Below are 13,097 nucleotides of genomic sequence, written 5' to 3' on the forward strand. Positions count from 1 at the left end.
CTGTTTCTCCTATAACATTCCATGAAGGATTCACGTCTACCTGTTTGCCATTATACCCTGCTAAACGCATGAGATACGTATCTGTTAAATTCATAACCATATACTGATTATCAGCCTTAACCAGCTTGTCATTCTGTTACTGTGTTTTCCAGTTAGTTACGACACATTCCACATTTTCTCAATAAAAGTAGTCAACACTTCAAAACAATTCCTCATGGCCGACTCCAACAATAAAAAGTAATTCAAAGTTCCCCACCAGTCAGAGTCTTATTTTGTCTTCATCTACTTTCTTCCTCCAACACACAACAAAATCAAGAGTGGTTGAGACACAAAAATTAACAAGTATAAAATGGAAGCCCTCTCCATCACTGCTGGGAGGGAAGAATGGTGAAGACTGTTTCCAACTACACGGTCAACAGAGACTTGGAACTTCAGAGCTCCGTAGACTTCAGAAGTGCCTTTTTCAATTCATTTTAAGTTAAACAACAGAAATATTAACAGAGTCATGATAAAAGTTATGAAAACTTAAAACTAGCAAATGTAGCAGGTTTTTTAAAAAGCCAAGTAAGACACCATGTAATAACTAATGGTGAAACCGATTGGGGGGACTTATTCTTCAATGATAGGAACAGCATTGTGATATAGAGTTTTTTTGCTGATCTAGAGACTGTGTGGAGTATAGCATCTTGAAGAATGCCAGGTGAGGATGAGAAGCTCTTATAATTTTATTCTATCTGCAATAAAATTGTACCTTAATAATATTGATATTAATCAAATTATAGTCAGTTTTGTGAATTTAACACAAAAACTCTCCAAATCCTAGTCAAGAGTTCCCTGTTTTCTGAACCACCAGTATACATAAGCTTTTTCTTTTTTCGTACTGGGCATTAAACCCAGGGGTTCTCTACCACTGAGCTATCTCCCCAGCTCTTTTTATTTTAAGAAAGTGTCTGGCTAAGTTGCTGAAGATGTCCTCAAATTTACAGTCCTCCTGCTTCAGCCTCCTGACATAGGCTATCACATTTGGCATGGCATTAATATGCATTTTGTATCATTTCAAATATTTACTTATCTACTGTGTATAAATTTTTTAACAACTGAATCATATTTAATATGCACTAAAGAAAATTACTTTTTCTTTTCTTCTTAGGTGAGACTTCCAGAACTCTTCAGATGTTTTCTCTTCTTTTTATAGTCACTTTGGTAGCCACTGGAGTCACCGCCTTGGAAAACGGGGTCCTGATCCTCCTGGTGCCTTCTCCTCTTCTTCCTTTCCTTGGGCTGTTCCTCCCAGAGGCCATCCACATCATCACTGCACCCCAAGTCCTCCTCTGGAGCAACATCTGCAGAATCTGTTAGCCTGTGGTGCCGTCATTCACTTCAGACATTTCTGGATCTTTCTTCTTTTTTTTTTTTCTTTTTTTTTTCTTCTTTGGGACTTTTTCAACAGTTTTCTCAGTGCCATTTCTGCTACTTCTTCAGAAACATCAGAACACTCGGGTTGTACACTGGTGATATTCAGTTTCCCTCGAATGCAGACTACTCCAGCAGCATCTGAATCTAAACGAAATACTTCCAATACTAGTTCATCGCCCACATTTATCTCCGGGGCTTGCCATCGCTCCGCTGACATTTGCTCGGGTTTCGGAAGGGACACATTACAACATCCGTGTGCTGAACAACCAAAGTGGCCAGAAGACACTTTGTCAACTGTACCCACAAGATTTTGCCCTGGTTCAAATATAAAATAGAGATGTAAAGAAAGGTGAGGGTTCCTCTGTGATTCCGTGACCAAATGAGACACAAGATAACAAGTGATTTGGTTGCTGGGAGAATTTTAGCCCTGGGAGAAGCTGTTGTTTTCTCCATCTGCAATGTCTGTGGACTTTGTTCTGTGCACTTTGTTCCCTTTTCAAGAAACAAGCATCCGAGAGGCCCAATGAATCCCAAAGGTTCCCTTAAAGAAGCAATCAGAAAACTACTCTCATTCCAATATTACTTATGTTTAGAATACATAACCACTTGCACATAAGAAAATTAATTTCATTAGATTTTGTGTAAAGAATCAGGATTCTCTAGTTTATATGCTCACTTCATTAACTAGTCTCATTTCTAAGTGACATTTTGCCCAAAATATAACTTTAGAGGGCTAAAGTCCAACTCTGAGAAAAAGTCTGATTGTCATGGGCTTGGCAAGCTCTTTTCAAATGAGAACGTTCTAAAGGTAGCCGAGCAACAGGAGCCACCTTCAGAAGAAATAAAGACACAGGATTAAAGACATAACACTAATTTGGGAATATATTTGTTAAGAACAACTAAATTCATTGCTATATTATGATTTAATTACTCTAAAAAGGTAGGTGTGTGTATGTGTGTGAGTGTGTGTGAGTGTGTCATTGGTAGCAGGGCTTGAACCCAAGGACATTCAACCTACATGCTAAACACACACTCAGCCCTATTTTATTTTATTTATTTGGGAACATGGTCCTGCTAAGTTGCTGAGACTGACTTCAAACCTTCAGTCCTCCTGTCTATGCCTATTTATAGGCATAGGTCACCACAATCTGCTGATTGTTTTTAAAAAATCTCTCTGTCCCTGCTTCAAACCATCTTCCACTATCAGAACAAAGTCAAATGGTTCTGCATGTTGTGTAAATATGTACTCTAGAGTCAGTTGAGAGTTCAGAGTCTAAAGGTTAGGTTAGGATTCAAGTGCTAACTGTGCCACTTCTAGTGGTATAAATTCACCAATCACGGGACCTCTCTAAGCTTCAACGTCCTCATCTATAAGGTCTAGGTAGTAGTAGTTCCACCTTGTGCTGTGGTGTTTACACCTCATAAGCCACGCGAGCACTCAGGAGGTTGTAGTTATTTTTCTAATGGTTCCTATAAAGCTGACGTTATGCCTGGATCCTTCTCTGAGTGAACTTTTTTCCTTTCTTGCCTCTTCTACAGTCAGCCAAGGTACAAAATTGAAACTGAAGGAGTTTTTAAGAAATACCTTCTCGGCCAGCTAGAGTAGCAGTCAGCACAAAACAGCAGGCTGTTCTTGTGCAAGGCATTCTTTTCGGTCAAGTCTGCTGAATCCAGGTGTTGGCCTTCTTTAGAGGATGGACTTGCCAAAATCTGAAGACAAACCCACCAGGTCATCTAATTCATCACAGAGGAAAAGCAGCATCACCTGCAACTGGTAGCTGCTGCCTAGACCCCCAGAAATCAACACTGAGACAGCACAATGCATCAAAGCCTACCACTTCTGTTAAAATTCTCACAGCACTGCATGCGGAATAGTGTTGCAAAAGGAAATCAAAAGAGGATACTATCTTGATTCAACAACAAGAATAACCACAGTTTCCAACCATATTACACCTAAGATGTGGATATATGGGTTAAAAAAGAGATCCAACCCGACTGTGGCTCTAAAATACAGTAGGTATTTCTCTCTCACAGAAAAATCTGGAAGACAACCCAGGGCTGAAATAGATGCTGCATAATCATCAGGATACAGATTATTGTTTCTCATGTTCTGCCGTTTCCCAAACACAGTTTCTTTCTCCTGACTCTCACTGGCTGCTCCCTTATGCCTACATCCTAGCAGGCAGAAAAGAGAGCAGGTGCATGAGAAGGTCATGCCCTGGCCCTTCAGGGGAAGATCAGGAGGTACAAGCCAGGCAGTTGTACACCTTGCGTCTGTTTGTAAACCACTGGCCTGTGCTGGTTACTGGTGACACCCAGTTGCCAGTGAGAAGGTCTTGTGCCAGGCCAGTAACCTCTTTAGTATGAAATCAGGGAAGGATAGATATAGGAGACAGCTAGCTTTCTCTGCTATAGTTCAATGTATTTATTTAGTTCAAATTACCTATAACTTGACTATATGTTTGTGTGTATGTGAGTGTGTGTGTGTGTGTGTGTGTGTGTGTGTGTGTAGATTGAACCCTGGAGTACTCTACCTCCAAGCTACACCCCAGCACCAGCACTATTTTTTTATTTTGGGGGAGGCAGAGTCTCACTAAGTTGCTTAAGCTGGCCTTGAACCTGCAATCCTCCTGTTTCCACCTCCCAAGCACAAGGACTATAGGTTTTCACCACAATGCTCAGCTAAATTGACCAATCTTTAATAAGACCATGAGTCACTGGTATAAATAAAGCCTTATCACGTTACTAAGTCCTGTATAGGACTTTTCTATAAAAGTGGTGAGCACCCTTGTTTTTATGGACTTCATAATTTACTAAGACAATAAACTGGAAGTCATCTCTTCATTCTAGAATAGTCTGCTGGTTGCATATACAGGTCACCCCTGCAACTTTAGATGCTCTCCCTGCGAGCACTTTGACCAGAGCTACATTTCCTTTCACTTCCAAGCACCAGATGGTTCCCAGAACTATCACAGGGGCAATTCACCTTTGGCTGGCACAGCCCTCTGCTGCCCATCCTCGAGTTTCATGGAAATCGCCGGGTTCGCAGCAGAGGTGGGCCTATCATGGAACCATCCAAGCAAACACACACTTCAGCCTCACAGTCAACATGAAAAGTAAACCAACTCGGCCAATAGGAATAGAGCATCATACCAAACTCACATGGAGTGTAGCACTCATTCTGTGAAAGATGTGTTCTACTTTTAGTTAGTTAGATAGTTAGTTAAAACCTCTTTATCCTTTAAACCTTTGACAACATCACCCCCAGAGTTCAGCAGCTGGGGGTTCCCTGGCAGAGCCTGGTGCAGGACCAACACTCCCTTCCCCACTCTCGCTGTACCATGTGTCAGGATTCTGCCTTGCCCTGGTTTCTGTTTAACTTACTGCCCTGTCCGCAGTGTCTCCGGAGCTTAGACCTCAGCAGCCCTGAATCTGGACGGAAGGGAGATTTTTTCTGCAAGTGAGTGCAGAGCCATGGCTCCCCAGCATCTGGCCCACTTGCTCCCACGTGGGCAGCAGATTTTGCATGGTGTTAAGCCAGGAGTCTGTGCAGTCACATGGAGCTGAAAATGGACACCCAGGGGAAACACGGTGCCTCTTCTTCTAGGGAGAAAAAAGAGGACAGAGTGTCAATAATCTTCCTCTCTACCAATCTCTTTTAGAAGGGATTTCAAACCTAGACTGCAGAGCTAAGCGCCTGATGGGGAAAGAGGCCTGATAGGGATTCGAGCCTCAGGGGCTGCGAGGCCAAATAGAAATGACAGCCTTTCCTTGCGGTTCTTTAGATAAGGTTGGTTTCAAATATAGAAACACATTTCCAGGGAGGATTGCCCCCAAATTGACCTCCATTTTTCACACCTTTTCTCTATACTTTGATCATCCAAGGAAATCCAGAACTCCCATAACACTGATGGAGGGGCTCTTTTTTTGATGCATTTGCCACGCATCAAAGACAGCAGCAGTAATAAGAATGTAATAATGTGTCTAAAACCACGCCACACAGAGGGGCCAGACCAAGAAGGAAACAGTGCTGTACAGGCCCATGCTCAAATTGGACACAGAAAATGCCGAAAATGCCCCGAAACTCTGTGCGTGTGTATGTGTCTGTGCGTGTGTGTGTGTGTGTGTGTGTGTGTGTGTGTGTGTGTGTGGTGGGGATCAGCACTAGGAACAATCTACCTCTGAGCCTCACCCTCAACACCTTTTTTTTTTTTTTAATTGGGAAACAAGGTCTCACTAAGTTGCAGAGGACCTCACTGATGTACAGAGGCTGGCTTTGAACCTGTGATCCTCTTGTCTCTGCCTCCCCAGTACTGGGATTACAGGCATGCGCCACCATGCCCGGCTCCCCTAGTTCAAATTTAAAGTGTGTTTTAACCTATTACCCGGTGTGCGAAGGGAGGTGGGAGAGATGATAAAAGCACCGGTACCCTGTTCCAGAAGCTTCTCCTCCCCAAATTTTCCACTGGGGTGTGGGAACGTGTGAGTCCATGCACAAAGGCCTACGTGTTGGAGATGAATGTGCAAACCACCATTTGTAGGAAGCAAAGCCTCTTTCTCTCTGGACTTGTTTCTTCTGACCCTCGCCCTGGCTCGGCCTGTCCTTGGCTCCCCTTTCTCTGCACCCCCAGATCCCGCTTCTTGTGGGTCCTTCAGCACTTCCAGCTCTCTGCCAAGCCAGCGTCGTACTAGGCATGTTAAGAAGGGAGAAAGAGGAGACTTTCACAGCGCTCCACTGGAGGTCTCACCCCACGGAAAGTCACATGCCAAGTAATCGGCTGTTTTCACTCTTTGTAGAGTAACAGTCCTGTGGCAAACCCTCTCTGCTATGTTAAAAGAGCATCTGAGTTGGCCATGGTGGCCCATGCCTGTAGTCCCAGTACTTGGGAGGCTGAGACAGGAGGATTGCAAGTTTAAGACCACCCTCAGCAACTTAGTGAGACCTTGTCTCAAAGTAAAAAATAAAATAAGGCTGGAGGTGTAGCTCGGAGGTAGAATGCCCCTGGGTTCAGTCTTCACTACCAAAAAATAGAGCGTCTGTACCTCTGCCGTTATCACTATTAGTGTTGTTGCTGCTGCTATATTGCTACCACCAATGACCACCGCAATGGCGTACTTTATATTCTGTTTGGGCCACTGCACTGAGCACTGACCTGGTCTCTTTTAATTCTCACAATTCCTACAAAGCAGGCTCGGTTCTTATACGTATTACTCATAGGAAGACTTTGATGTTTGTGGATCTTCACTCACTTGCGTAAGGTCACACTGCTGATAAAGGATAGAGATGGGGTGGGACACATCTAAATGAGTCTAAAACTTTGAAGCTTCCCAGGACTTTGGAAAAAAGAAGCTAGTTAAGACTGAACCCTACAGAGAAGATGCGTGTCATTGTTTTGTCACGGTTGGTTTGAAGGATGGCCAATTTCCCTGGCTCAAAACTCATTGCCTCCCCCATTGTCTTCCAATGACATCTGAACTCTTTAATCTAGCTTACAAAGGCCTTCATAATTGGGCCCCAGCCTGCCTCTCCCCTCAGTTCTCCACACTCCCTGCTCTGACTTCTATACTCTAGCTAAATCTGTGCAAAATCCTGATAGAAAAAAAGTACTCATTTCTCAGGTTTGAAGCCAGGCTCAGCAATTTAGTGAGGCTCTTGGCAACCTACTGAGACCCTGTTTCAAAATAGAATATAAAAAGGGCCGGGGGTACAGCTCTGAGGTAGAATGTCCCTGGCTTCTATCCCCAATACAGGAAAGAGAGAGAAGGAGGGAAGAGAGGAGAAGGGAAGGGAAGGGAAGGGAAGGGAAAAAGGAAGGAAGGAAGGAAGGAAGGAAGGAAGGAAGGAAGGAAGGAAGGAAGAAGGAAGGGAGGCAGGCAGGCAGTCATTGGAGAAGTTACTAAGCTGTTATCTTTGCTATTCTATGTGTTCAATGTCATTTATTTTCAGCTCTTTCATCAAATAGATTGAAGCTCCTAGAAAACCAAGAACAAGTCTTCATTTAATAAACTCATTGGTGACAACTCTGGTTACCCCTGGGGGTCCAGGGAGATGAGGTGTGTGTGATGAGGTGCTCAGCCCTCCCTGGCCACCGGCAGACACTTTCGGTCACAGAGGAAATTATAGTTGCTAAGGCAGACCTCAAGAGAAGTACCCAACCCAGACTTGGAAGACCAGGAGGAGGGCTCCCCAGAGACTGACCCGACCAAGACGGGAAGCAGGGAAAAACCGGAGGCCAGCCAGAGCTTGGCCTGTTGCAGAAGCAGGAAGATGTTTGGGAAGGCTGGGGTGATTAGGTGAGACTGATGGAGCCGGGATGGTGAATGGGCGCGCGGATGTTGTCCACATGGCTTGTTCACCTCCTCATCCCAGGTCTGCTGTTCAAAGAGCAGTTCCTTGTAGAAGCCCTGGCAGTTTATCTAAAGCACCACCCAGGGAACATCCCTCCCGGCTGGTTTCTGTTCCTTCACAGTGCTCACATATCACCAGCTAAAGCCACACAGTCGACTTGCTCTTGGTCACTGTCTGTCTCTCATACTGAAATCCAAATCCCATGACGGCAGTGCCTGGGTATTTCACTGCTTTAGTGTAGCTCCAAGAACACAGCTGGCAATAAAAGAGAGCCACCCTACACAATGGGGTGTAGCTTGGAGGTAGAAAGCCCCTGGGTTCAATCCAGGAAGGAAAAAATGGAACAGAGGGAGGAAAGGAGGGAGGGAGGGAGAAACGTGGTGACTTCCACCTGTAATCCCCGTACTAGGGAAGCTAAGACAGAAGGTATCCCAGTACTTGGAAGGCCAAGAAAGGAGGAATCCCAGTACCGGGGAGGCTCAGAGAGGAGGATTGCAGGTTCATGGCCATCCTCAGCAACTTAGCTAATATCTTTTGAATTAATTAACCGAAGGCAAGCGAAATTCTCACGGGCTAGTTCCCAGCCCTTTCCTAGGACTGCTTTTGTTCTTTAAAGCCTCAGTCCTCTCCCTTCTCACCTCTCCTTCTCCTATCACTACTCGACATGTTCTATCACTCAAAAAGAACTAAAGGCCCATCAGGAGCCCCCTACCTCGCCTTCCTTCAGCCTCCCCAGCTGACTCGGACCGGCCTCTTCCTACGGAGGGGAGCCCTGAGTATCTGTCTGGCCAGGAGCCAGCACTCATGGATCTCCTGCAAGTCACAGGAAACTGGCAAACCCTCCCCGATTTTCCTCCCTCACAGTGGAGCCGTGTCTTTCTGCAGCTCAAGGAGGGTCCAAGAGCTCTTCTTGCTGGCATTCCATCCAGCTGATTGTGGGGAGTCTACAGATAAGGAGGGAGATTTGGAGAGGACACAAATCAGCTTAAACCCCAAAGGAAAGGAATTCTGCCCGCGTGAAACTAAACCAAGGCGTGTGGGAGGCCCTGCCCCAGGCTCTGCTTCCTGCCAAGAAGAAAAGGGACTCTCCCCTCTTTGCAAGGTGGTTGACTTCAAACTCAGTCTCTTGTCAACTGTCTCCTGGGTCCCTTCATCCTGAACAGAACCACAGGAGGCAGCGCACAGAAAGAGGTTGGCCAGCTGGACTTCGGCCATCGAAAGAAACCCACTGCAAAGAAAGCTCTAAAATACGAGAGGGTTCGCTTCTCAACTTGTCACTGTTTTTCTCATTCTAATTCTCCTACAACAAATTTTGCCCACACAAAACAGAAAAACAAGTAGGCATTTCCTTTGCTTAAATATCACAGCAAAAGACAGGTTCCCAAGCTAAGCATGGTGGCACATGCTTGTAATCCCAGGACGTGGGAGGATGAGACAGAAGGATCACAGGCTTGAAACCTGTCTTAGCAAATTAGTAAGATCATGTTTCAAAATAAAAAATAAGCCGGGCATGGTGGTGTACCCTGGTAATCCCAGCATTCAGGAGGCAGAGACTGGAGGATTGTGGTTCGAGGGCAGCCTCAGCCACATAGCAAGGCACTTCGCAACTCAGCGAGACCCTGTTTCAAATATAAAAAGACTAAAAAATAGGGTTGGGGTGTAGCTTGGAGGTACAATGCTCCTAGGTTCCATCCCCAGTACTGCAAAAATATTTAATTAATTAATTAAAAAATAAAATAGATCTTGGGGTGTAACTCAAAGATAGACTGTTCCTGGGTTCAACCCTAGTACCGAAAAAGGGAAAGGAGGAGGAGGAGGAGGAAGAGGAGGAGGAGGAGGAGGAGGAGGAGGAGGAGGAGGAGGAGGAGATGTTCCATAGACATGTTTCTTTAAGAATGCTCAATATCCAGAAAACAGAAAATATGAAGAACCAAGCCTAGGTAATCATGACTAGTACATGCTTTTATTAGGCTTATGTGAATCGCTGAGCATTTTATGTAAATGGAATTTTAATTAAGTCAGTTATTCCTACTTGGAATGTTTTAGGCAAAAATTTACTCTCATTTTAACTTATTATTGTGTGTGTGCCTGAAGAAACTATTTTATTCTACTACTTATATTTCAAAAACTATTCATAAGTCACCAAAGATATCTAGACATGTTCTCTTACAGTTTCATTTTTATTCATCTACAAAATTCCCCTTTTCTCCACAATAAACTTTCCATTACAATCAACAATATTTACTGAGCAGCATGGTAAACGCTTTCATCTTGGACCCCAAAGTTTCAGGCCAATGTGCTGTAGAAGCCTCAAATTGTCATAAAAATTCCCTCATGTCTCACGTTCCCTTGGTCTGTGTCTCAAAACATTTTTTAATTCATTTTATCACATGCCTCTGAAACACTGGATTCTCCCCAAACCTTCAGTATGTCTCAAGTCTGAACTCTCATTTTCCATTTCAACAGCTTGTTAAAAGAATGCAATGGGCATCACATTAAGAAATATGTAGGGAGGCTGAAATGGGAGGATCCAGAGTCACGGACAGCCTCGGTACTTAGTGAGGCCCTTTGCAACTCAGTGAGACCCTGTTTCAAAATAAAGAATAAGAAATTGGGCTGGGGTGTAGCTCGGAGGTAGAATGCCTCTGGGGTTCCATCCCCAGCAGTACAAAAAAAAATTAAAAAAAGAAATATTTAAATTGTTAGAACCCTTTAAAAACTTATGTCCTCAAAGTGTATACCCTTTCAAATCCAAAATATAAGTCTCCTCGTAGCACATCTTTGAAATATCAACATTCCAGGAAAATTACTTGGTTTGACATCTTTTACAACTGAGGCTTATTTAGATAAAACAATCACTCCTATCTTTGCTTTGAAACTCAGAGTAGTCTAGGTATAGTTTTCAGATCAGACAACGGAGTAATCGTCTTGTTCAACCCCAGGTCTTGTTCAACCTGCATATCGGTTTCCAGAAAGATGTAAAAAGGGCAAGTTTGCAAGCTCAGACAAACAGTTCTGTGAGTGTCAATCTATCTTTGACTTTGTAGCCAGTTAGTACAATCAGCAGGTGCAAGGTTCACCTACCATGGTGATTTCTGGCACACACCCTGCTGATTTCGCTAACTGTGCTCATGAGCTTTCTTCTTTCTACCAGAAGGAGATAGAACCCAGGATGCTCTTCTACTGACCCGTACATCTCCAGCCTTTTACATTTCTTATTTTGACACAAGATCTCACTAAGTAGCCAGGGTTGGCCTTGAACTTGTGATCCTCCTGCCTCAGCCTCCCAAAAAGCAGGGATTGCAGCTGTGCACCACCATGCCTGGCCTGTTGGGTTTTCTTTACCCAGAGTTGAGAAAGAGATGTATAACACGAATGATCCATAACCACATTTTAGATGTGCTGTCCTTAAAACTCTGATCAGTCAAGATTTTTTAAAACCAATCTTTTTGAAAAGGAAATTGTATCAAGGTGGACATTTTAAGTGAGGAAAAAGAAAAAATATGCAAAATGAAATAGACAAATTACAAAAATGAATTTTGCCATTTTGCTTGTACCTATTTGTGCTATTTTGATTTCTTTGACCGTGTGCATGTGATATCAGATTAAAAAAGAAATAGAACTTCTTGGGGTTTTTTTTGTTTTGTTTTGTTTTGTATGGTACTGAGGGTAGAACCCAGGGGCTTTTCTACCTCTGGGCTATACTCCCAGACCTATTTTATACTTGATTTAGAAACAGGGTCTCACTAAGTTGCTGAGAGCCTCACTAAGTAGCTGAGGCTGGCTTTGAACCTGTGCGATCCTCCTGTCGCAGCCTCCCCAGTGCTGGGATTACAAAGGCTGAGACAGGGAGATCATAGATTCAAAGTTAGCCTGGGTAACTTAACAAGACCCTTGGTAACTTAGCTAGACCCTATTTCAAAATTAAAAATAAATGAATAAATAAGGGCTGGGATGTAGCTCAGAAATAGAATGACCCTAGGTTCAGTCCCTAGTACCAATAAATAAATAGAAGGGGCTGGGGGGAGTGGCTCAGTGATAGAACACCCCCTGTGTTTAGTCTCCAGCACTGCAAAAAATAAAATAAAATAAAATAAAAATGTTGATAGCCAGGCATGATGGCTCGACTGTAATCCCAGCTACTCAGGAGGCTGAGGCAGAAGAATCACAAGTTTGAAGCCAACCTAAACAACTCTGTAAGACTTTGTCTCAAAAATTAAGATAAAGTCAGGCATGGTGGTGCATCCCTGTACTTGGGAGGCTGAGACAGGAAGATCACAAATTTGAGGCCAGCCATGACAACTTAGTGAAGCCATCAGCAACTTAGGGAGTACCTGTTTCAAAATGAAAAATAAAATAGGCTTGGAGGTATGGCTCAGAGGTAGAATGCTCCTGAGTTCAATCCCTAATACCACATACACAAAAAATTAATAAAAAACACCTGTATTTAAAGCATAAGTTAACTCTAGAGCCCCCCTCCATGTATGTATATAGAGATACACGCATATACACACATATATGCATGTGTGATATTTTATGTTATAAGATATACTTTATAGGTGGAGCTAGAGATGAAATCGAAGGTGCCCCCTGGGTGCAGGGATTCCAGCCCTCCTCGCCTCCTGCCTGTGAGTGGAAGGTATGCTGACTGCTGACGGAGAGAGGGGTGCCTACACATTTGTCAGAATGCAGAGGGTCAACCCGTAACGTTTCTCAGCCATGACTAATCATTCAGTCGGCAACATCATGCTGTGTCAGGCATCTTGTAGGAGTTGAGACTAGGTCAGAAGAAGAAGAAGGAGAAGGAGAAGGGGAGGAGGAAGGAGGAGAAGAAGAAGAGTAAAAGGAGGAAGGAGGAGGAGGAGAAGGAGGAGGAGGAGAGGAGGACGAGGAGGACGAGGAGGACGAGGAGGACGAGGAGGAGGACAAGGAGAAGAAGAAAAGGAGGAGGAGGAGGAGAAGAAGAGGAGGACGAGGAGGAGGAGGAGAAAAAGCGGAGGCAAGGTTCTCACCCAGAGGTCGGCACAGAAACACATCAGTGCAGTTGCATGTGATAAATGCCTAAGACAGAACAGGTCAGAATGCCACTGGATCCTGGAGGAAGGAGACCTGTCGATGGCCAATTTAAACAAAGACATGTGCTCATAAATACCTCTCTGCTCGTATCATGGAAAAGTAGAATCCAGGAGGCCAGAAAGGGTGCTCTGAGAACAGCCGGGTGCAGGTGAGGCAGAAGGGGGAGGCAGGGGCGGGGAAACTGGCAGGTGGGGCTGGTCCCCTACAGAAGAAAAACGTGGGGGAGAAGCTGCCTGGCTCTGCTGGCCTATCCACA

The 13,097-nt window shown here is 44.2% G+C and overlaps 1 pseudogene across 1 annotated transcript; it reads right to left on the reverse strand.

Annotated features, from left to right (window-relative positions):
- Nucleotides 1-1,146: 1,146 nt before the first annotated feature.
- Nucleotides 1,147-7,969, reverse strand: LOC308277817 (DNA-directed RNA polymerase I subunit RPA43-like; annotated as a pseudogene). The gene is made up of 5 exons: nt 7,916-7,969; nt 7,616-7,833; nt 4,925-5,019; nt 3,449-3,591; nt 1,147-1,777 (listed from the first exon to the last, which is right to left on the reverse strand). The product of its transcript is annotated as a DNA-directed RNA polymerase I subunit RPA43-like (transcript).
- Between the last annotated feature and the right edge of the window lie 5,128 nt (nt 7,970-13,097).

The sequence above is a fragment of the Muscardinus avellanarius genome, assembly GCF_963383645.1.
Source record: "Muscardinus avellanarius genome assembly, chromosome: 20".
Classification (NCBI taxonomy): Eukaryota; Metazoa; Chordata; class Mammalia; order Rodentia; family Gliridae; genus Muscardinus; species Muscardinus avellanarius.